Here is a 26,069-nt window from a genome sequence, read left to right on the forward strand (position 1 = left end):
CCCGGCTAAGTTTTGTATTTTTAGTAGAGACGGGGTTTCACCATGTTAGCCAGGATGGTCTCGATCTTCTGACCTCGTGATCCGCCCGTCTCGGCCTCCCAAAGCGCTGGGATTACAGGCTTGAGCCACCGAGCCCGGCCTCTTCTCCCCATTTATCAGTCATTTATTTATGTCAGTCTGGACTCATGGATATTTATTTATCTCTGGGCTATAATCCAATACTACTTTGTTTTGTTGTAGAAACTGTTCCAGCTTTGGCCACTGGGAGCTCTTTCAGTAGGCTCCTGGGTCCCTTTGACACCACCCATTGATGCGGGTGTGGTCATGTTTCTCAGCATTTCCTTGCCATTTCCTTAGAATTTCTGGCACTTGTGTATTTCCTGCACAGTCCTAGAATCAGTTATTTCTCCAATAAAGAATCCTCACTCTATTTTTTATATGCTCTTTTATGGAACATGCAGTTACATGTTTAAAAAATATAGTTTTGGTACCAGCTGGTTTTGCTGCCTTGAATCCATCCCCTTCTTTCTGATAACAGCAACCCAAATGTGCTGAGGAAACTGTCTTCTCCCATTGAACTGCCTGCAGAATTACTTCCAAGAAATCAAAAATTATTTTAAACTCTTGTGCTGATAACAGACAGACACCAAGGTAAGGAAGTTAATTATAGAAATTCTGATTTAGAATTAAAATAAGTACACTGGCCAGGCATGGTGGCTCACACCTGTAATCCCAGCACCTTGGGAGGCCAAAGAGGGAGGATTGCTTGACCCCAGGAGTTCAAGACTAGCCTGGGCAACATAGCGAGACTCTGTCTCTACAAAAAATAAAAAAAGTTAGCTGGGTGCGGTAGTGGGCGCACAGCCCCATAGTCCCAGCTACTCAGGAGGCTGAGGTGGGAGGATCACTTGAGTCTGGAAGTTGAGGCTGCAGTGAGCCATGATGATCACTACACTCCAGCCTGAGTAACAGAGTGAGACCCTGTCCCAAATACATAAATAAGCACAAAATATGTTCACTTTAAAATAAACCATGCCTGGCAAAAGTATGTCCACCACTGTTACTACTGATCCCTTACACAATTTGAAGCACCACTCATCTCTCACGTAACAGTCAGCAAGACTGGTGTGCTAGCGTACCCAGCATTCAGAAACTCCAAAAGCTTGCGTAGCAAGTACACACTATCCAGAAAATTTCTGCTTGGGGAAAGAAATGTCAAAGCTCTACAGACGGTGATGTTCATTACAAAGGATCACTGATTACTTAGGAAGTAATGCTTCCTTTAAACTCCAGTACAGGAGGTAAATGTTACACACTAGCAAAACTTTTGAGAAGCATTAAAAAAGGTTTTCGTTACATCACAGGTATACTTAATCACAATGTCAAAGCCTCTAAAATAAAAACTCTGTGCACGCACTTCAGGAGTTTTTCCCATGTGCCGCGAAAGAACGGAGCATGGGTGTCTGCAGAGATCCTCTGCACCCAGCACTCGGCGACTGGCAGCGGGCGTTTCCGCACCTGCTAAAGTCCGCTGGGCAGCTCGGCAGCGTCAGGTGCGGGGCTGCGGAGACACCGCCACCCGCGCGCAGGGCACAGGGAGCACGTGAGCTCAGAGACAGCTCCGGAGCGCTAGGGCGCGCGTGGCGGCACACCTGCTCCCCGTGGTTGACCGTTAACAGTTGTGGGCAGGGGTTAGGCCAGGTTACAGCTGTCAGAATCTCACTGGACAGGACCGGAGAGGACCCCGCGGAACAGACACTCCCAGCAGCGACCGCAGCCGCGGCACTAGCTAGGGGACGAGTCGAGCGGAGCGCTCGGTCATGGCGGCCCGATCCGCGCTGGCGCTGCTGCTGCTGCTGCCGGTCCTGCTCCTGCCGGTGCAGAGCCGCTCAGAGCCCGAAGCCACCGCGCCCACCCCCACCCCAACCCCGGGTGGCAACTCGTCAGTGAGCAGGTTCCTACCCAGCATCGAGCTCCACGCCTGCAGCCCGTACCCCAAGCCAGGCCTGCTCATCCTGCTGGCCCCGCTGGCCCTGTGGCCCATCCTCCTATAGGGGCGCCCAGCTAGCCACGTCTAGGCCTGCCCCATCCAGCAACAGAGACACCTGAGAGCTGCCCGCCTCCATTCCTTGACTTCACTCAGAAATGGGTCCAGAAAACAGAATCCCACCAGGACTGGTTTGGAGCATCCGGAGACCAAGGTTTCACCTCTTGGGATTCCATGAAGAGCCTCAATGGAGATGCCACATCCTACTGAGTTAAAGTTGGGCTGAGGAACTTGGGTACCCACAACTCTGCCTTGGGAATCAAAAGAAAATCTTTACCTTTAGTTTGGTTCATTAAATGTATAAAGTCAAAATACGACCAGGTAGTGTGCAAGGCCTCCTTGTTCTGGGTAGAGCTGGGAAGGGCAGGGCTGGCAAGCGCTCCCTAAGTCTGTCACCTGCAGCCTTTTAGAGTTCTCTAGGAAATGCACTGTTGCTCTGGTGTTCACTGCAACCCAGCATTTGACTTAGGAACAGTGACTGATGGGATCCAGTGCAAACCTAGTTAGTAAGCCCAGCCTGTCTACTCCACTGTCCCCCACACATCCCCATTCATCCAAAGAACCTTGTAACTATCATTTCAACCTAGTTCCAAAGAGCAGACATATAATCTCATATAATCTGCAATGCTGCTTTTTAAATTTCTGTATTTGTTGAATAATTTTATAAGTTAAAAGTGACCTTTTAAACATATATTTTAAATCTTTAACATGAGGGGAAGGAAAAGGAAAGTTTTTGGAAAGGGAAGACTAGAAGCTTGCCTGCTTCAGTTCACACAAATTTTACACTATTTCTATACATGTGTTATCTTTATAAATCCACATTTGGAATACTTCCTATATAAACATTTTTAGATAGAACCTAAGACTAAGCCTTGAGTAGCTTCTGGAAAATAACCCCAATACCACCATCAAGGTGCACACACACCAACGTCCAGCATCCAGGAGGGCTTCAGGGCCTCCACAGCCCGAGACGTGCCAGCCCGAGAGAACATTCCCAGGAACTCCAGATCCAGCCGGCCTCAGAACAGCATGTGAACACTTCACACTTCACACGGGCCTACTGTGCATGTTTTGGATTGTGCCTTGTGTTCAGTAATTATGCCTGGATTTACATAGCTTAAAATGATATATTTTAACATAAATGGTATTTTTTTTTTTTTTGAGACAGAGTCTCGCTCTGTCACCCAGGCTGGAGTGGTCCCCCCGCAAGGTTCAAGTGATTCTCATGTCTCAGCCTCCTGCTCGCTGGGATTACAGGTTTGTGCCACCACACTCAGCTAATTTTTTTGTATTTTTAGTAGAGATAGGGTTTTACCATGTTGGCCAGGCTGGTCTCAAACTCCTGATCTCAAGTGATCCACCCACCTCGGCCTCCCAAAGTGCTGGGATTACAGGTGTGAGCCACCCACCACACCCAGCCTATAAATTATTTTTTAAAAAAGGCTCGCGTAACTATCTGAAGACCCTAATTTAACAGGCTGTACACTAGGCACTGAAGGATGATCAACGATAGCTTTATTAAAGGAATAATGAAATTGCTGCTCTCCCACAGGAAATTACAGTTCCCCAGTCACCAGCCCTACCACCCCCTCCTCAAGGACAAATGTGGAATCAACAACCCTTAAGAGAAATCCTGAGAGGGAAGATGTGTGAAAATCCCAATCAGGCTATGATCCACGGCTAAATTTCAGTCCCAAGCATCTACATGTCACCTCTAAAGTGCCACCTATCTGCTGGTAACACTACTACTGACGCATTTGTTTCCCTGAGGGAAAACAATACGCTCCTATGTTAGGGGTCACCTCTGCTCTGCAGGGAAGAAGGACTCTGTCTGACCTTATAAACCTAGAATACTACGAATAACCTGACCTCCAATTCCGAGGCAGAGGCAGTGAGCTCAGGTCAAGGATAAGCTCTGACAGTTGTCCACTAAATGCCAGAGAAGTTTCTGCCCTAAAAGAGAAACACAAACAAATATACACAAGATTGAAGGCCAAGGTAAGTGCTCGAAAGGAGGCTAAGAGCATATGTGTGCAAACCGCCCAATGAGAACAGCCTCCAGCTCCCACCTAGCACTCGCCATCCCCCACACTGCCACACTTTACCTAATCATGTAATCCTTATGAGAATGAGGCAGGTTTGAGTATCCCCATTTTGCACATGGGGAAACTGAGGCCCAGCAGGTTAGACCACATGCCAAGATCACACAACTAGGAAGAGGCAGGGTGGGGATGATTCAGACTCAACAGTTTGGTTCCAGGGGCCAGGCACCCAACCACTCCTTGGCTGCCTCTCCACTGAAAACCTAGAGGATGCCTCCATAAACAGGCAGGTCAGGACGGGATGGGAGACAACGGTCGTACGATCAGCTGGGGCAGGAGGGGCCGTCAGCAGAGGAAGAGCACACATGGAAAGCCACTAGCTGGGAATAAGCAAAGCCCAGGCAAGAAACTTCCAGAAAGCTGTGAGCAGCCCCGGACAGAGATGGGGCAAGTGGTCCAAAGGAGGAGGCCATGGGCCTGCAGCAGGCCTGGGAGAGTGCTCCAAGGGGGTCTAGAGACAGATGGGAGCCGGGTCAAGCACAGCCTTGGGGTGAGGAGGAAGTCACAGTTGTATTCCAGATGCCTTGGTGGGTCTGTAGGGCTGGAAGTACAGGGCAGGAATGACCTGCCAGCTGCTGGACAGCAGGGAGACATGGAAAGGCAGGCACCTAGGTAGGGAGTGAACGCAGGGACAGCAGGCACAAATGTTCGAGGGGACTGGGTGTGACGGTGAGGGAAAGCGAGGTGGCTAGGACGACTGCCAGGTTTCCAGCAGCTGGGTGGGTGTTGTTGACGTTCACTGTAAGGAGAAAGGCTAGGAAATTTAGGAAAATGAAGTTCTGGTTTCAGATGCTCATTTTGTGACACCTGTGTGACATCAGTGGGGAGCAGGGGAGGCTGCCTAGAGGGCTGGGGCAGAGGACCACATGGAGCTTAGGCCGAAAGGCAAAGGCACTCTCCTTTTCCTTTAGGGAGCAGTGGTTTGTCTCTGGAATTACTTCCACCCAGTGGCCTCCCTGACAGCTCCCCTTGAGTGCCCCCAAGTCAGGCACCCAAACAGACTTGCTAGTCTACCCTCCCCACCCTCCACAGTGGGCTCCCTCCCAGCTGTCCAGTCGTAGGCACTGCCTTCCATCTTGCCACATGGTCAGCACCCAGGCATCCTCAGAACCTCGCACATGTGTCTGAAGTCCCCATCAGCCATGCTCCATCACCCTTGCCTGTACAGCGGCCCCTCGGCATCTGCTCTCCATGTGTTCTCCTGCCACAGGGACCCTCCCATGGCACAACTCTGAGTTCATGCCCCCAACACAGTGGCTTCCCACCTCCAGAAAGAAAAAAAAAATCACAACTCTCTACCATGGCCAATGCCTTATACTTTGTACCACATCACACAGGGACTCGATATCTCCTGACCAGTTTTCAAATTGGGAGGGGGCACCAATCCATCAGCCCGAAAATCATGTGGGCCTCCCTCATTTACACATCAGGCTTCCCCAAAGCTCATAAGCTTAGTTTTTTCAGCATTTGCTCTTTTGTCCTGTTACCAAAGGGAAGGTATGTGACCATCTCACTGTGGAAAACACTCTCCTTAAAGAATGGAAAGGGCCAACCCCACCCGCCTCGTACCTAAAGGGTGATGCTGAGGAAGGAGGGGAATTACATCTAGTTCCCAGCAGAAAACAGGAAAAAGAAACCAGACTTGAAGAGGAAGCTACTTGGGAACATCTAAAAAGAGGAGAAAATTCCTCCCAAAGCCCAAGCTGGCTTCCCCAGAGGTTCCCTCATCTCTCAGGAGCTCTTCTGGGTGATAATGATGGGGTCTTTCTATAGTATGATCACCCCAGGAATGACCAGGGAGGCCTCAAGGAAGTTCGTGGGGACAATAGCAGTTCTTTCTGGAGGGGTGGCTCACCAGAAGCAGTTTCAGAGACAGAAACCACTGTCCCTAAAGGGAAAGGAGAGTAGATGATGAGGGGAAGAATTGGGGCTGCCCCTCCAACAGCCTCAGGGCAGGGCAGTGTGAGGACACAGGCCCACAGCAGCCAGCCCAGACCTGCAGGAAGACAGGCAGGGCTGGCATAGCTGGTGCAGGGGTTGAGACTGCCCAGCTTCCAGACTTCCAACAGGAGATATACAAAACTCTTCCTCAGAGCAGAGGGGGCACTTGTCCCTTTCCCTTCTGTTCCCTGTGGACAGAATCCAGCTCACCACTCTTTCCTGCAGAAGGAGGCATCTAGAAGGAGGAAATGGGTTGCTTAGCCCAGCCAGTCCTCTTCTCCTCTTGGGCTAGGCGCACCCACACCAAAGTGCTAGGGTTTCTTCTCCTGCCACGTGCAAGGGGCTTGCCCCCAGCCACGCTCGTTACTAGGTGGGAAGTTTGTCTAATTTGAGATAAAGGATTGGCAAACCCACTTGGCCAGTCAGCCACTTTCTCTAGTTGATTTTATCTAAAACAGAGCCTGTATCTGATCTCCACTTGCCTATCTACAGTGTGTGCGGCTCTCTCAACTGGTCCGGAACTTGAAGGGGTAAAAAATGGGTGCAAATATAAAGCCCCAACAACCCCACTTTTTAAGCCTCCCTCAGTCAGGAACCAGGACTTACAGCCTAGAGCTCCTTGTTGATCTGGCCGTAGGAGACCCTAACTCACAGAGCCTGATGTTCTTGAGTACAGACCCTGCCCCAGGCATCCGGGCAACCAGAGGTAGTCGTGTAATACTCTTCCAGCCAATGAGAGACACCGAGTTTCCTGACCTCCTTATCGCTTTCCTGATGCAGAGACCATCCCTTCCTGCCTCACCACCTCTCAGCTGGAACATCAGGCTGGAGACATGACCCAAGGAGCCAAGCACGAGAAGGAAACGTGCACTCTGAAACAGCAGGATGGAGAGACAGAAGCCTCAGGAAATGCGGATGGCAGTGTGAGACCCCTGTCCCAGCCCCATGCCACTGAGGAAGAGCTAACAGAAAAAGGGGGCAGAGAAAACCCTGTGGGTTGGGTCCGAGTCAATGGTCACTGTGCGAAACTGAAAGGAGACATGATGGACAGGAGCCCAGGGAAGGGATCCAGAGCTCAAGCAAGTCTGTGTTGCACTGTCAGAGCTCAGGGCAAAGGCTGGGGCATCACACGCATAGCAGGCAGGGAGCGCAGCCTGGGCTGGGGGCAGGTAGGCTGCACCTGCAGGGCTCCTGGTGACAGGGGAACCTGCACAGAAGACTGAGCCAGAAGGATGCCAGGCTGACACAGCCCACAGAATCCAAGCAGTTAGTCAGTTCTGTACAGTCTTGCTGAGACACTGATTAAGACCAGGACAAAATACAGGCCACTGACCTTAACAAGAGACAGATCATTAGTGACTAGCAAGAGCCATTTCAGAGGGATAGAAGGCCAAAACTTGAACATAACAGACTGAGGAGAAATGTCGAGGAAGTCGTGATAGTGGAGAAGGTGCCTAGCACATGGGCAGCAGAATGAGGCTGCCAGCTTTCAGTAAGGAGACCAAGTGCAAACCTCGCCTCTCAGCGAGCGTCCGGGCCCCTCCGCTGATGGAGGTCTTCAATTTGTCTTCCTTCATCACAGCTACCACTTTACATCTGTTTGTGTGATTACTTGATACACAGAGATCTGCATCGCTAGACATTTCCATGAAAGCAAGGACCATGTCTCATTTGCCCCTCTCTCTGCTCTCAACATGATGTGAGGGGCTGGATGGGAGGACAGGAAGGGGAGCTGTGTGGACAGGAAGCCCACCAGGTCAGCTCTGTGAGGAAGAAGTGAGTCCATGCATGTCTGGGGCCTCAGCAGGGCCCACACGCAGGGCCGCAGAAACCTTGAGAACAGAAACACAAGCAGACATAGTGCTTGGGGCTGCTTCCGTGTACAGAGGATGCTCCCTGATCTGGCGGGACACCTGGAAGCACATGAATGTGGCTGATGGTAGTGGTGCCAAAACAACCAAATATATCTCCCCGAAACCTGCCATTCAAAAGTATCCCAGGGAATAAATCAAAAACTCTCAAAAATTTTACTTGAAGATTTTCCAGTTTAAAGGTAATTTCAGGCAATAAACTAGTATTGGGTCTAAAATGAGCTGACAGTACCTGGGAAGCCACACCACTGCTCGATAAAGACACGGACCAACAGCCTCACAGAGGTTACCAGTGAGGGATCTTGAACAGAGCTCTAATCAGGTACACGCTAACTGCTTTAACAGAAAACTGCTTGCAGAGTTAGAAAAAATGCTTTGGAATGTTTCTGAACAAATAATTTGATATATTCTATTTCTCAAAAGACCCTCACTTTTTAAACACAAAATCACCAAAAAACCATCTTATGAAAGAGAACATTAAATATAACATTAAGATCAAGAAACTACCTTTTAAAATTCTGTAAATAAAGTAACAATCAGGATGGGCAGACAAATAATTTGATCAGTCACAATCGCCTCAATCAATGACTAACAAATCACCAGTCAAAACCAAGTGCTAAAAAGCGAGTTATTTAATTTTATCTTATCAGACGCTTTTCTGAGGAGCCCCCTTGTGCTGTGCAGGGTCAAAAAACCCAATCCTAATGTACTTAAAAGGGCAGATGAGAGACATTTGCCCGAAATTAAAACACAAAGTAATTCTGTTCTGGGACTTTATTTGAAAATCCAGGAGAAGCCCTTGACCGGAAGCATCAGCCTCCAGGGCCTCTTCACCCTGACATTCCTGGGGCTGCAGCACAGTCACCCCATACCCCTGAGACCCCTGGAGAAAAGACGCACTCATGCCTCCTCTGGGCACGCAGTCAAAGGGCCTCTTCCTGAAAGAAGAGGACAGAACTTCCCAACACCCCAAACCTTCGCTCCAAGCAGGTTAAGACCTAGTTTCAGAGTCACGGCATGAAACACGAGAGGCGGCAGAAAACCCCACAAGTCTGAGAACAGCAGCTGTGTGGCCCAGAGGGCTCGGCACCCACAGAAAGCCAGCTCCTCTCTTCCTCTTGTCAAGGACGTCAGGCAGATGCCTGTGGACACCTGCCAACAGGAGCAATGGCCAGACCTAGAAGAGCCAAGCCCGGTGCGCCCTCGCCTGGAGTTGTGAGAAAAGTCCCTGTAGCCCCAGATCTAGGGCCTGCAACATTCTCCTCCCCGAGACTCGAGGCTGCCCTGAGAACTGGTGAGGAAAGCCAAAGCACACCCCAAACTGCCTGGGATCCGTCCAGGTTCCTGAAGCAAGTACCGGGGGGTGAGGTCCAGGCGCAGTATGGGCAGCGGCCGAGCTGCTTCCTTCCTTGGTAGGTGGTTCCTGAAGCCAAGTGCCGGGGGCCGAGGTCCAGGCGCAGTATGGGCAGCAGCCGAGCTGCTTCCTTCCTCTGGAGGCTGCTTATTTCAGAGACGAATTTCCTGGTTTTCACTGTGCCTATTGTGTGAATATTCAGGGGGTGGGGTGGGGTATAAGCTGAGACTCATCAGAAGGGTTTCAGGGCCCAGTAACAGATTACCCTGTTGGCTACAGAAATGGGACTGAGATAGCCTCGACTTTAGAAAATGGAACATGAAACTAGTTTTGACATCTTTAAGACTTGGGCTCCATCAAGAAAAAAAAAATTTAAAGTACAAATGTGTGATAATGAATTACTCCTATTTTACAGGAATGGGAGGCTTGATTTATAAAACAGTTTTTTAAATTATTATTCAGGTAAAGAGTTAGATTTAAGCTATAAAGAGCTTGACTGATTTTCCTCTGCGTTGTCTTCTCTGTTTTGGAATAATCGCTAATATTGTTCATTACTTCAATCTTTACAGAAAGATGTTTTTGTTTTTCCTGTGTCATACTATTAGTATAAGTCTAGTCAAATGACTTGTAAATACCAATAAATAGAATGTATCCATTTTTAAAAATCCAACAGGAGCACAATAATAGGGAAAAAGTTAACTTTTGACTAAAGCTGAATTCCTGATTCTAAGATTTAAAGGTCACCTACTAGGATTAAGATTTGGTCCTCACAACTGTTACCCGAAGGTAAGAGTAAATTCCAAGGGTATAACTATATCAAAAAATAACAGATAACTGATATTTCCATAAAAATTGTTTATGTTCATTTTTTTAAATCTCTCTCATCAACCAGTTGTAATGCAGTAGAGAGAATGAGGAAAGAGAGAGGTCAGAAAGTCACCCAGTAAACAAAAGGACCACAGATTTTTCTCCATCCTCAACAGAGATTCCAGTTGATGAAGAAGGCTGCCATGCAGGCTCAGGGCAAGGACAGAGTGTGTGCTGCTAGCACTGGAGCTCAGCTCCGGGCAAGGTTGCACCTTCTGAACCGACGGCCCAGGAGCAAAGTGACCCACACTTCCTCCAAAGCATCACTCTCCAGACATGGTGATCCAGGCCCAGAAGCAAAGGTCAGTCCCACTGTGCCTGTCACACACTCTGCTCCTCTACACCCTCCTCTAGGAAATGAAAGAGGAAGGATATTGATCTCTAGGGTCTTTTAAATTGTTCCAAATAAATAAAATAGAATTATTTTCCCTTACTAAAACTAAAACACTGATTTTCATACTAAAGACAAATTAATTGTGCAAAGGATTTAAAAAGCAGAAATCCAAATCAGTTTAGCAGAAAGATGAACAGATGGATTTCTGAGGTCCACTGGCCTGCATCCAAATTTCCCAGCCTAGCCCACGGTTAAACTCGATCTGAAGTTTTCCAGCTCCTCCTCCTACAGGGAAACCCCTGCTCTCCCTGGACTGTGGCCCACAGGAGAACAAGGAGCTCTACTCCACAGGACACCAGAACATCAGCAAACGTGTGGCAATGCTGTAGGATGCTGGTGACCAGGATCCTGCCTCTGGGAGCCACTAAGCTGCCAGATACACAGTCACCCAGGCAAGGCTGTGAATAGCACCCCATATCCCTACTGCTCTCCCTCTGAGCCACAGACAGAGATCATGCTGGTGGGGAATAAGGTCTCATGATGTCCAGAACTACAGTAGAAAACTGTAAGCTGGTCTCCTGCTCCTCACTAAGTGATGACAGTTCACGCAACACAAGAGTGCCATTTCACCAAACTGTGCTATTACAACCCTTTCCTCATCAACCCTTCTAAAGCAAAAATCACCAGATTCAAGTCTCTTGTCTTTTCTTCGTAAGAATTCAATAAAAGCAGAAATAATTATAGAAGTAGTTAAGCCAAATGTCAACTAGTACTGAAGCAGTGGAAGAAATCGGATTGATTTAGAGGTGATTTAAGATAATACCAGGAGCAAAGGCAAGTGGATGTCTGAGTTAGGGGAAAATTGGCAAGGACGGTCAAATAGAAAAAACACGTGACTTAAAGACATAGCAGAACATATGCTCTGTGAAGAAAGGGGCTGAGTTATTTCATTCACTGCTATACCTTTGGTATCCAAAGTGCTCAAAAAATATTTATTCAATGATTGCATAAACACATGAATGAAAAACGTCAGTTTAGATGAACCAAGTTGATGAACTTCATGAATATAAGATGGCAGCAATGCCCCACATTTAAAAAAAGTTATCACAGAACCTACATTGTTTAATAAAGCCAGTGCCACAATAATAATCAGATGCTCAATTTTTCAATAAAAATCATTACAGCCGGGCGCGGTGGCTCAAGCCTGTAATTCCAGCACTTTGGGAGGCCGAGACGGGCGGATCACGAGGTCAGGAGATCGAGACCATCCTGGCTAACCTGGTGAAACCCCGTCTCTACTAAAATACAAAAAATTAGCCGGGCGAGGTGGCGGGCGCCTGTGGTCCCAGCTACTCGGGAGGCTGAGGCAGGAGAATGGCGTGAACCCAGGAGGCGGAGCTTGCAGTGAGCTGAGATCCGGCCACTGCACTCCAGCCTGGACGGCAGAGCGAGACTCCGTCTCAACAAAAAAAAAAAAAAATCATTACAAACCCTGTATTTTGCTATCTATAAATGAGGTGGCCAAGGCAGTTCTTGGCGGGAAACCGAAGAGCTGTATGTGCACAGAAGAGAAAACCAGGATGACGTGAAAATAAACAAGGTATTAAATCCCCAAGTGAGAACAAAGGTGGAGAAAGGTCAGAACCGGGGTCCTCCTGGGGAGGGTAGGAGGCTGAACGGCACAGGTGCCAGGAAGCCTCCAGGTTGATCCCAGGGATGGCTGCACGAGTGCTCACAGACACGAGAAGTCACCAGGCTGCACACTCAGGCCCCACTGGTGTGCTTACACCCATTCATGAGAGAAGACTGTCACATTTTCAGGCATTTTGTAAACCAGTTGACAGCTCATTGGTAGCTTCAAATAGGGCATGGTAGGGACATTTATACCTTGGACATTGGCAAATGCTACAAATCAGGGCTTTCCACACATTCCCACCCCTCCTTGCCACCAAAAGCCAGGTGTGAAGCACTTATACCACTATGTAGCTACTACAACATGTAAACCACATAAAAAAATGAAAAGGCTAGGGGTAGGGCTGGGGAGAGACTCATTTCAAAAAAATTGAAGGTATTAAAATGAATAGCAATTTTAATTTTGCGCTGTGTTAAAAGCAGGATTTTCCCCAGAATGCAGGAATGTATAATATCTGGAAATCTATTAATGAAATTTGCTCTATTAACAGACTGGAGGGAAAACCATGTGATCATCTCAACAGATGCACATATGGTAAAATTCTACTGCCACTCATGATAAAGATTATTTTTAAAAGAACTCTCAGGCAAACCAGGAAGAGAAGGTAACATGCTAAACAAGATAAAGGGTATATACAAAACAACTAGAGTCATATCACACTTAAGGATGAAATACTAGAAGGATCCACATCAAAGACAAGAGCGAGAGGCAGCCTGCTAGCCATCACTATGATCCAAACACTACACTCAGCACAGTACCAGAAGTCCTAGCCAGTTAATACAGGGGAAGTACAAAGCTTAGGAAGATGCATATTCCCAAAAGGATCCTCTATCTAGAAAACGTGAGACACAAATGACGAGCTGTGGACACAACATACAAAAACCAATCATTTTTCCACACAAGAATAATAAGCCATTTGAAATGTCATTGAAAGAAAACATTTAGTAGGGATAAAGGTGATATTTCTGATAATTGGGCAAAGGGCAGACTACTCAATGACTAAGGCAAATGATTAGCCAATTGAAAAAATATCCCAACTTCAAACTGCACAAAAACAAATTTCATATAGATCAACATGCTAAATGTGAAAAACAAAATATAAACCTATTAGAACAAATTAAAGAAAAATATGATTATTGAAGTAGGGAAAGTATTCTTAGGATTCAAAACAGAAAAGCAATAAAGGAAAAAAACTGATAAATTTGACTATATTTAAAATTTCTTTTAGAAAAAAAAAATCGACCAAATCCAAAGACCAAGATAAACCAGGTAAACACTTTCACATGGGAAGAAACCGAGGTAGTGGCTGGTTGTGCTATTTCTGCCATTCTCCCATCATATTCGGCTATGTGCTTTCTTTTTCAATGTTTTATGTTGAAATTTTAGGCTTATGGGAAGGCTGAAAAATAGTACAGAGAGTTCCCCTATGTCCTTCTCCCAGCTTCCTCTAAAATCTTAGATTTATAAGTTGTGAGTATGTGGAGAAGTATGTATCAATCACAGATCCATACGTTGTGAGCTGGGAGAAGGACATATCGAAATCAGAAAATAAACACTGGCACAATACGATTGGCTACACCACAGACCTCATCTGAATTTCGGTGGTTTCTCCACCAATACCAGCTTCTGTTCCAGGATTCTGCCCAGAATCACAGGCCACAGTTAGTCATCGGGTCTCTAAGCTGAGACCAATCCTCAGTGTTTCCAGTGTTCATGACCTGGACACTTCTGAAGAACACTGATGAGGTATTTTGCAGGATGTCCCTCTACGGGACCGTCTGATACTCCCCCATGACTAGACTGTGATTGTGCATTTGTGGCAGGAGTCCCTGAGAGAACACACGCCTTGTGGCGTGGGGCCGCATATGACGGCAACTTGTCTCGTCAGGTGATGCTGATCTTGATCGCCTGGGTGATGTGGTGTCTGCTGGCTTCCTCCATTCTAAAGTTACTATTTTTCCCTTTTTAATAAATAAACAACTTGAGGAAGAGATACTTCGAGACTAGGCAAATATCCTGTTTCTCTCCAAACTCTGGCCCACTAATCAGCATTCTCCCGTGGAACTCGCCTGAAGTTAACTATTTCTGTAGTGCTGGCTGCCTGAAGGCGATTTTCTACTTTCTCACTGCTCCTACACCAATTAATTGGAATGTTTCTGTCAGGAAGAGATGTCCCTTCTCCCTTATTTTTTCAATGTCTTCTATCAATAGGTAGTGATACTGACTTTGTTCTATAGATTATACACCTATACCATCATTACACATTTCCTTGCTCAAACTGACCCCACTTTGGCCATGGGGCTCCTCCACGTTGCTTATGTGCCTCTGACACACCACATCCTTTTTGGGCACTTCCTTATTTCCAGTATCATCAGAGGTTCCAGACTCATCTTCTGCAAGGAGCCCTGCTTATTTTTATCAGCAACCGATACTTAGGTGTGCTACCTGTGGCCAGAGGTCATCGCTTCTAGGTCTTCCCAACGGAAAAAGCTAGGAGATGCATGTGTAGATATATCACCAACCCATGCATGTAACGTGTACACCTATATTTAGTTCTGTGTGGTACGTGCACATATTAAAGACCACAGGGTCACACTGACACCTGAATCCAATCCAACAGCATGGGCTCCCTCTGCCATCTTCCTTTCCTTATTTGTAACTTCTTCCTGGGATAGTGAGAAACCTGGCTTTCATTATCTACTATGAGTCTGCTTACTTGTTCAATCCCCACATACACATGAAGTCGTTTCACACTGCTCAACATTAACACTGAGAAAAAAATTTACTTCTATTTTGTACAGTTCTCTTCAGCCTCACAGAATCCAGTCAACATATCATTTTCCCAAATAAGGTTAACACTTGCCTTTCCACCCCCTTCGCTGTGGCTCTGCTGCTTTATACTACAGTGAGATGTGTGTTTTCAGCTTATATTTCATTTTGGGTCCCCCACATCCTTGCTGATACTAACCATCTATTTTACTTTGGAGTGTATGAAGTACTGCTGCAGTTTCAAGAGCTGGGCCACACTGAAAGGTGTACTGAGAGCAGCACTGCCCCCCACCTACGACCCAGCACCCACTCCACTTTCCCACCCCCTCGCCCCCTGCACCCCACCTACGACCCGGCACCCACTCCTCCACCGTCCCCTCGCCCTCTCCAGCCACCATCTCTTTTGTTTCCGGCTCTGCCCTCCCGTATCTCCTCTGCACAAGTGTGCAGGGAGCATGTGTTTTCCTGCATCCCCTTCTTCTCACGTCAAGGACAGCATTTAGATGTTCTTTGGCATTTGCCTCGTTCACATCCGCGTGCCCTGAAAACCACCTCAAACCAATTCACAGAGGTCATCCTCAACAGTGGATGTGGTTGTGTGGCTATACCAGAGTTTACTCAACCTTCTCCTGCATATGGATATTTAGGGTATTCCAAATGTATTTTCATATTGTTGGAGGTCTATCTTCTGGAAGGATTCCTAGAAGTAGAATTGCTGGGTCAAAGGGTAAGTGTTTATGTGGTGTTGTAGGTTGAATGTGGTTTTAATACGCCCAACAGTACTTCATTGACTTCCTCTTCTGGTAAGTTGGGGGAAAACATCAAACACCAGGGAAGAACTCATCCGTTGAGAACCTAATAGTGTGCACCAACAAAGGGTGGTCATCTTAAGAAATGCTAATAGCCTCTGCTCGACATTATAACCATATTTCATCCTAGAAGAAATAGGTTCATACAATTCAAGAAGCACAGTGCACATCACAGAGACAGACTTGAAGAGCGAGCCATCTGAAACCAAATAAATGGCCCTTGCTAGCATTATCAATATCAAACAAAGACTTCTGTCTTAAACTCCATTTCGAAGCTCCTATGAACGCCTAGGAATCTACCTATGAGAAATGAAAATACACATCCACACGCAGACGTGCTTGCTAATGTTCAAAGTCACATGGTTCATAATGGCCAAAACACGGAAACAACCCAAAGTCCATCACTGGAGCGGAATAAACGAACATGTTATGCCAATACTAGTAAAAGGAACAAACGACTGACACGTGCTACAACACAGATGTACCTGAAAAACATGTTAAGTGAAAGCCTGATGCAAACAACTACACAGGACATGAGTTGCTTCCTGTGAAACGTCTGCAAGGCACACGTGGAAAGAGCAGGCGGGCTGCCTGAGTGGTTGCCTGTGGCTGGGCTGGGAGCGCGAATCAACTGTAGACAAGCCCAGGGAACATTTGGGGTAATGGGAGTGTTCAAGAACTAGACAGTGGCGATGTCCGCACAACTCAGACATTCAGAAAATCACTGAATTGTCCTCTTACAGAGGGTGCATTTCATGGTAGCTGTTTAAAACAAAACAAAACCGCCTTAGAATGCCTTTCCTACGGTTTATTTTCCGCCCATATTTTCCCAGAGCATTCTAAAAAGGTGAACACTCAAAGCATTATTTGATCACAACTTGCAATTTGCATTGTTTCCTTCAACAATCAATAAGCCCAGGAAATTATCTAGATAAATTCTCGATGCAGTGTGAAAAGGCACACAGGGCAGGTAGGTCTTCTGTCCAACAGCATCGCCCTATCCCAGCTTCACACATAGCAAGCAGTGTCCGGCGAATCAAAGCCTGCCTTTTCCAGTCTACAGCATAGCTCAAAATCATTGTCAAATAAAGGGAAAAAACCTTACTCTTCCTACAGCAAGTGCTTCCAGCGATAAACAGAACTAAAATCTATCAGGCACTTCTTGCCTGTGCCACACATAACACATGCCTATGGCTAATTCGTGCATGGAGAATTCAAGGTGAGCTGCACAGGATGCTATATGTCAGTCCTGCGGGACAGGCATGTGCTCAATGACTTCCTGTAGGTTCATGTGACACCAGCCCTTTCTGTGTAAATACAATCAATTCCTCACAGTTTCATTAGAGGGATAAAATTAAAGAATAGAAAGCTTCACTGTGAACGAGATAAATATGTCACTCATTCACCTGCATGTGGGTGAAAACATCTACTACGTGACACCAAAAAGTGCGGAGGGAAAAAATTCCAGAGTAGAAGTCAGAAGATGTCACTTTTAACCTGCTCTGCTCCTGGGTACATAAATACATAGTATGAAAGGACTCAAATTCAAAATGACCAAGACTAATAAATATGCATTTGATGTGACTATTTTCATTCATATCTAGAATAGAGGGGACGTAAAGAGTCAAATAATTGCTGTTTAACTGCAGCCGGGGTGCTGAAGTCTCTGGAAACTCTAACCTCTGTTTAGATTGACTTCATGCTATTTACGCTTAGGTCTAAACCAAGTGAAATGTGTAGATTAACACTGTTTCCCACCATTCTTCATGTAGAGGTCAGAGGTCACGTCTGTAGCTCCCCAGCATCTTTTGAATCCCCTCTCTCTACCTGGGGACATCCCTAAGACAAAAGCCAGAATTCTATTTCCTGTTCTCACAGCCAGGGTGCACTCAGCCAGTCAGATGAACCCACACAAAACTTCACCTCAAATGACAGAAATTTGAGGGAGCAGGTCCCTAGTGGCATCTATTCCTGAAAAGGGAAAACAATGAGACAAGAGAGGGCTTGGGGATGCAGCAGCGGGCAGAGGGCCCACCAGCAGCATCCGGCAGCCCAGGCTCACTGCACATGGTCCCAGGGTAACCAGATATTGTGTCTGACTCCAGAGCCTCAGGAAGACCATGAGAAGCCACCTGACATCCTTGAAAAGATTCCGTTTTTCAAGGAAATCAACTCACTCTAAGTGACTTGACACCGGGTGGGTTGGACACGTTGTGCCCAATTGTTACTAATCAAAGAAAAAGAAACAAAACTGGGTTTATGTGCACCGCCATACGTAAACACACAGGAATAAAATGCAGCTTTCCAACTTACTCTCCAGCCTGACCGATATATATGTTAAAGACCTCCACTTCTAGCTTTATAATTTTAGAAGTGAGGGTTAATGAAATATTAACTACTATTGAATTACCTCTGGTTGCTTATGATAAGCTCTGGACTTACAGAAGTGAAAAAAATCCTTGCTCTATTTAATTCAAGACAACTAACACAGTCTAGTCCCCCCAAGACTGAGGAAACAGAGACAGGGATCAATTCTAATCCCCTTGAGTTTCATGTTTTCTATTGGACTCTGAATCCATCATTCCAACCCTCTAGATCCTACCTCCTAAGCCTGCTTAACCCCTAAGGCCTATGCCCTCCCTTCCTATACCTCACCTTTCTCCACAGAGTTACTGAGTCAAGAGAAGGGACATGACTCTGTGCCAAGTGCCAGCCTCGCGTGAGCCTCGGCAGCCATGGCAGGAAGTGGCGTAGCACCACCTACATTAGACAGGACTACACATAGGTTCTACGATGAATATTGGTCAGATAACTGAATGAATGATTATTTGACTCTGACTTACAATAGTCTTTTAGAAATGGAGAGAACCTCGGCAACAAGCAATTCAACTGCCCTCATTCCACATCCAAGGAGCCTGCAGCACAGCCATGAAGAGAATGCACCATCCTGTTCAGAAGCAGGGCTGGGATTATATTCCTGGTCTCCCAAATTCTGGGACGCTTTCCTATTTGCTCCTTGACCAAAAACAGCTTATAAGAGATGCTTTCTTGGCCAGGTACAATGGCTCCGCCTATAATCCCAGCAATTTGGGAGGCCAAGGCAATTGGATCCCTTGAGTCCAGGGGCTCGAGACCAGCCTAAGCAACACGGTAAAACCCTGTCTCTACAAAAAATACAAAAATTAGCTGGGTGTGGTGGCATCCACCTGTAGACCCAGCTACCTGGGAGGCTGAGACTGAGGCAGGAGGATCGCTTGAACCCGGGAGGTTGTGGCTACAGTAAGCTATGATTGTACCACTGTACTCTAGCCTGAGCAACAAAGCAAGACGCTGTCACAAAAATACAAAAAAGATATGTAATTCCTTTAAGCCTCCACAGTTGAATCAAACGTATTTTTTCATTTTATTTGGTTGCTTTTTCCTGAATCCTCCCAGAATTATTCGAAATATTCTTGTTTCTGTCAAGATGTAGTTATAACTATTACTTCAGAGAATGCATTTCAACTGTATCTTGTCCAAAAGGGGTTAAAATGATGCTGGCAGGAGAGAGCTACTTTTTCAGGATGTGGCCTCCCTGTTTTCAACAGATAATTTACTATGTCATATTTTATGGTTTTATAATAATTTTGAATGTTTTGGAAATGTTTATATTCTAATAAAAAGCGTGGAAATCTGGAGATAACACAGACATATGGGGCATAAATATATGACTGATTCACCAAGTACAATAAGATGGGGGGCAGTGTAGGAAGGCAGCAAAAGCATATGTTTTCAGAAGCAGATAAACTTAATGCTGGTTCTACTACTTACTACCTACAGAAAAAGTAAGTTAAAGTTATTCTCTCCTTCAGCAAAGGCTTACAAGTGTCTGTCTGCCAGGCATTGCTCTGAGCCCTCAGGATAGATTCAGAGCAATAGCCCTGCCTTCCTGAGGCTTCCATTCTGGCCAGGCAGGCTGTGTAGGGAGGAAGGGAGTGGTGGGTACAGATGGCAGAAATAAACAGAATGGTGAGCAGGGCACACAGCACACAACGGTGCATGAACACTGAAGTGAGGGCTAGTTATAGGCCCCAAGACAGCTGGAGCCATGGCTCTGAGTGGCAGGAAGGGACAGCAGGAAAGAAGGCTGCAGGGGGACTCTGAGCAGGAGAATGACATGATGTCTTCCTTGTACAGACTCAGATCTGACTGCTGGTCAAGAACAGACTGAAGGAGACCAGGAGTGGAAGAAGAGATCTGTTAGGAGGCTACTAAGGTAAGCCAGGCCAGTGTTATCAGTAAAAAGGGATGATGACAGTGACCCTTAATAGCAACATCCTAAGATCATCATGAGGATTAAACTAGATTAAACCCACTTTACCATGTCTGACACATAGTAAGAGCTTAATAAATGTTAAATATTATCCAGCTTTCCTAGACGTCACTGAGCCTCTTAGCATCAGTTTCCTGATCTGATAAATAGGGGTAATGAGACCTCCTACAAGACTGTCGTGAGGAATAACTTAATTACAAGGACCCTGAAGAAGAGCCAGTTCTACCTAATAAAAGTTTAAATGCATGTGTCTGTGTTTTACAAACAATGTATTACAAATTTTGTAGGCCGTGGGAAGGTACAGACAGACCCTGGCTTACAACAGTCTGACTTACATTTTTTTTTACTTTATGATGGTGTGAAAGTGATACACATTTACTAGAAAGTGTACACTGAATTTTGAACATCAGGTGTATTAAATGTATTTTCAACTTACAATATATTCAAGTTATGAACCTCATCGTAAGTTGAGGAATATCTACACAAACAAATATTCTGCAAGTCACATATGAGGCGACAACTGCTTTGCAGAATCAAACAGAACCCAATACAAAATGAGGTCTATAGTTGAAGACTCCTCACCTGAGATCCTCTGGAACGCGGCAGCATCACATCATTACCATCCAAAGAGTTCTAAGAGCACTTCTTGGTCCCTCCACTTCCCTTGTCTCTAAGACCCGATCTATTGCCCACAACCAAGAATTCACAACTGCTCTCTTTTCTCCAGCTCTGCCACCTCTGCCCCATGAAATCATGGCAAAAGCGCCAACCCAGGCCTCCATTCTTTCTCTTGCACTTCTTCACCCCCTGGCTGAAAGCACTCTGAGTCTGCAGCACCTAGCCCATGTGTCTCTCCAGCCTCACCTCCCAGCCTCTGACTGGACAATGGTTCTGGTCCTATCCTGGCCACTCTAATAAGCAAGCCTTCTGGCAGGCTATCCTTCTACCCAGAAGGCTGCCGTCCCCACTCCTGACATGAGCTCATTCTCACCTTCTGGGCCTCAGCATACCACATCGCACTCAGAGAGGCCTTCCCAGAACATCATGCCTCCACCAGGAGCCACCCTCTGATGCCATCTATCTCAGCCACATCTCCTCGGTCATGATGATAAAGATAGCACAGGGGCTCCTTGACTGATGGTGGAGTTCCAATCCCATGAACTCATTACAAGTTGAAAACATCCTAACCTGAAAAAGCATTCAATACACCTACCCTACCAAACATCAAAGCTTAGCCTAGCCTACCTAAAAGGTGCTCAGAACACTCACATTAGCCTACAGTTGGACAAAATCATCTAATACAAAGCCTATTTTATAATAAGGTACTTAATATCACAGGCAATTTATTGAATGCTATGCTGAAAGTGAAAAACAGAATGACTGTATGGGTACCACGGTCAAGTCAAAAATTATTACTGGAACCATGATAAGCCAGGTCTGTGTGTAGTTGTGAGACACGGTGTCTGCCTCTGTGATCTGTTTAGTTTCCCCACCAGAACGTCAGCTCAAAGAGGCACAGACCTCCTCTCTGTCCTTCTCCACTGCATCCTCCCACGATGACTCACACAGAGCAGGCACTCAGGAAAGCCTGCCCCTGAGAGAAGAGAGCGAAGGGAAAATGTTTCCACAGCAATGGGAACTACTCTCCACTGCACAGATGACGGAGAGAATGCAAGGAAGCTGGGAAAGGCTTCTCTGCCTTTCATCGCATTGGCTGAACTATTAAGAAGATGGGTGTTCTGAAACTCCAAACCTGAAAAAATCAAATAATCACAAAAACAAATCAAAACTCATGTAGTTAAGGTATTTTACCAAGTTAACAGGCAACTTTATTTCACTGAATGCTGCTGACCCAGTGGAACATAAACATATACATGCAACAGGCCCAAAGCAACAATACCTGCTTTCCTCTGGGGGTAGGATTGGTGAGGGAGTCATCTTAAATGCAAAACTGAAATTCCCAGCTAGGCAAATCAAGAACAAATCAGGCACCAAGTCTTCTAGTCCTCTGAGTACTGAATTTGGGGAATAAAGGTGACAACCTCCAGGTAACAATACTTTTAGAGAAAAGTGAATTTTTTAAATAAATAAAAAACTCCATTTCCACATGTATCTTTCTGTAAGTACGCCCCACGGCATGTTCAGCACAAGCTGGTAAGAATCTGGATCCTGAGTCCTAGAGTGAGATTCCCAACTTCTCAGGACTGAGGACAACACCATGATTTATTCTCTATCCTCCTTTCAAAAGGGCAGCATGTCTTGAGGAATATTTCTTAGTCCAGGCTCCCACATGCAGAAGTCCTACCTCCCTCCTAAAGTCCTGCCTCCCTTCTGGAGCTGAGCATCCCTGCTCTTCCTGCCTCCCTCTCACCTTCTCAAGGACTTGGCTCCAATATTATCCTCTTTCCTGGCATATTATAAATGTTTCCCTCTACTGGATCATTCCTATTAGCTCATAAACATGCTATCATTCCTCTCATTTAAAAATACAATAAAAACTTCCTGTGCCCATGTCCCCTCCAGCCACCATCCCATGACTCTTCCCTTTTAACAGAACTCCTCTAGATAGTCGTCTACACTGATGTTCCCACTTCTACTCTCTCTGTTTCCTCTCCCCACCACTCCAAACCTATCCAGGTCACTGACAACCACCTCTTATCAAAGCCAGCAGGAAACTCTCCAGCCAACGAAGAAGAAGAACCCCTTGGTGTCTTGGTTTCCAGGCCACTAGACTCTCACTAGATTCTTCTTTCTTCAAACAGAGCCCTTTTCAATGGCATTGCTAGACCCTCCCTCCCAATGTGAACGACTTGCCAAAAGCTCCCAGGTCATTCCTCATCTCCTGCTCTTCCGTGTCCATACTGTATGCCTCAAAGATCAGCAATATGCAAATGACTCCCAAATTTACATACTTGGCCCCAACCTCTTCTTGAACCTGACCTTGAATTTCCATCCATATTCACCTTTCTCTACTCAGATGACTAATCATAAAAATAATAAGCAAAGTAAGCCCCGTTAAATACTGTCAGTCAGGTACTATTTTAGGCACTTTACATTAGCAACTCAACAACTCTGACAAGTTGCTTTTATTCTTCCTAATTTATAGATGAGAAAACTGAAGCACAGAAAGATTAGACTGCTTGCTCAAGATCATCTAGGAAATAGCTGCACAATGACCCAACCCTCGTCCTCCAGATCTGGCCCTTGAGTAGAGCTGCTGAGTTGGGCTGCCTTCCAGAGTCACAAGCTCCACATGTTCAAATCCTAACACTGGCTCTTCCCAGACTTCCCTATCTCATACCTGGCACCAACGCCAAGTCAAAAGCTGAGTTGGAAGAATCAGATTCTAGATGTGAAGAAATTTCAGAATTACTTTATTTCACTTGTATTTTCCTTTTTTGTGAAAGTGCATGAATGATATGATTTTAAAAGTCAATGCTTAGTCTAAGCTCTTTCGATGAGTATAAATGAATGCTGGGTAACAAGAAAGCATTGTGTCACAATCTAGCTGGCTACATTTTCCCTTTGTTAGCAGCATAAAAAATGATAATGCAACTTAAAAATTATGGCATCTTACAAATGCTGAAATTCAGTAAGCTGAATCTGATCTCACCACTTCCGCCCTGGTCTGAGGTGCCGGTACAGTCACCCAGCTTTCACAAAAGTCTAAATGATCTCCTTGCTGATATTCTCCTCCAGTCTGCGGTAGTGGAGGTGAAAAAAGCAAGCTGCAGTAAGGAGGTAAGAAGGGTACATCCTGCCATTGCCACTTCCTGTGTGACCTTGGGTAAATCACTTAACCACTCTGTGCCTAGGTATTCTCCCCTATAACATGGGAATAATGATAATAATGCCTACTTTTTGGACTATCATGAGAATAAGTGAATTAATATATGTAAAGCTCTTAAAACAGCCTGGCATATCATAAGCCCAACAGCCAGAGTGGTACTTTTTAAAGATAAATCAGATCATGTCATTCCCAAGGAAGGAAGAAAGGGTCTCTTAAGGCTTCCCATCACACTTAAAATCTAAATTCCTTACCACAGCCTGTGTGCTCCAAGAGGCAGCTCTCCTCCACTCACGTCTCATTTCCTGCCACTCGCCCAGCTATCTGGCAGCAATGGCCTCCCTGAGGTGACCAGCATACTACAAGGAGGCTCCGGAACCAAGGCTTTCACCTAAGAGGTCCCTGTGCCTGAGAGGCTGCTGCTGCCGCGACCTCAGCCCAGCTCGCTCCATCCTCATCACCTATTTGACCTTCTCTCACCTACCCTGCCTCATTTGCCCTTCCAAGCAGTCAGGACACCAGATGCTTGTTTACTGCTCTCCTCCTTCCCAAGAAAATAAACTGCTCGAGGGCAGGAACTCTCCTCATCTGAATCTCCAATACCTAGAATAGTACCTGGGCCAGGATGCATGGGTGAATGCCTGTTGGATCAATAAGCAAATGAAATAGAACCAGGTTCAAAATCACCAAACTAGAAGCAAGTACAGCTTCCATTTCACTGTACTTCCAATAAAAATACAAGGTATCTCAGAGTTACTTTCACTCCCCTTCCTGTTCCATCACAAAGACGTTAAACCTAAAACCAAAGTCACTTTTCTTTGCATATGCCTAGGACATCTTATAGGTATACAGGTGGAGAAGTGCAGCAAGCAGTACTAATCAAACCACAAAAAAAAAAAAAGTGATAATTTGATATTAATGGTCCTAGCCCAACAGCTGTCAAGCTATGGATGAAGCAAAACTCTGCAAATGGAAGGTACAGTAAGACCCTGCCACGAAGATCTCTGTGGGCTACCGCGCTGTCCCTGTCCACACCCGAGATAAAAAGTTGTCACCTTGGAAAGACAAGTCACTCAAGGAATAAGGAAGAAATCTTAATGATTTCACCAAACAATTTTTAATTTTCCTATTTGCTTTTCCTACCTCGCATATTACGAACATACAATATAATATGGGTTTTTTTACACTACCATTTCCAGCACAACAAACTACAGATTTGGAAATTCCTATTTTAGAAAGTTGACACAGAAAACCATTGAGTTTTCTAATAAAATTAGACCTCTCTGAGCTTTTTGGTTTCAAACTAAGCTTGATAACTTTGCTTAACTTTTTTATAGGCTGGTAAACGTGTTTAACTTCATCTATTACTCTCCAAAGTTAACTACCTCCTATCTATTTAAATTATATTACTTGATCACAGAGCTAATCACAGCATTCAAAGGAATAAAACCCAGTTCTTAAGTAAAACGTACAGCTAATAAATTTTGATAATAAATAATTAGTAGGCTTTGCTCGTACCCACGTGTAAGAATATCCACTGTAGCAATGTTTGTCATATGTTAAAACATATACAACTGCGTACATACTTTGACTCCTGCTGGGACAATACACAACTGGGTGCAGCCTTTGAACCAAGTGCCCAGGGATGGAGTGGAATGAGGTTTTACCTTTCTGTAGGTATTGCGTGCATGCTGATCTTTTTAAACCTATCAATACAAATCTACTGCTTTATGCCAGAAGCATTTTTTATCTCTACTTATCTTGTTAAGTACTGCATCTCCTAGGGCCTAAAAACAGGGAGGGCCTAGCACATAACAAGCCACAGACAAGTATTTGTCAAATGAATTAAGTTTGTTTTATGCATTCACTGGACAAATAGAAGTTAAAAAAAATTCTTATTCCAAAAATCTAAAAGAATTCAAATACTTTACAACACATAAATTCACAAAGAAGTGAAATTAGCCTCTGAGCCACGATGTTTTTTGTGGATGATGTTATCACTTCATAGCTAATCCTTCCCCCTTGGCCTCCCTGCATGAACACGTCACACCAGAGACACGTGTCATCAATTTCTCAGAGCTGGATGGATTCTCTTTAAGCCCCTGCCCCTACAGGAGGGCCTCCTTTTTTCCTTTTCAACTATAGCTTCAAATTTGACGTAGATGTAGTGGGATATACCCAGT

At 45.5% G+C, this 26,069-nt stretch overlaps 1 protein-coding gene across 8 annotated transcripts in view; it reads right to left on the reverse strand.

Moving 5' to 3' along the window:
* Window positions 1-26,069, reverse strand: part of ADARB1 (adenosine deaminase RNA specific B1) — a 138,700-nt gene that overhangs the window by 111,170 nt on the left and 1,461 nt on the right. The window contains exon 1 of one of the 8 annotated variants that reach the window (XM_017888762.1): window positions 9,319-9,501. The exons of the other annotated variants lie outside the window; for them this stretch is intronic. The gene's annotated coding sequence lies outside the window, so the exon portion shown is untranslated. Of the gene's footprint in view, window positions 1-9,318; window positions 9,502-26,069 lie in introns of those variants that run through there. 8 annotated transcript variants of the gene reach the window in all.

Source organism: Rhinopithecus bieti, unplaced genomic scaffold (assembly GCF_001698545.2).
Source record: "Rhinopithecus bieti isolate Rb0 unplaced genomic scaffold, ASM169854v2 scaffold_18153, whole genome shotgun sequence".
Classification (NCBI taxonomy): Eukaryota; Metazoa; Chordata; class Mammalia; order Primates; family Cercopithecidae; genus Rhinopithecus; species Rhinopithecus bieti.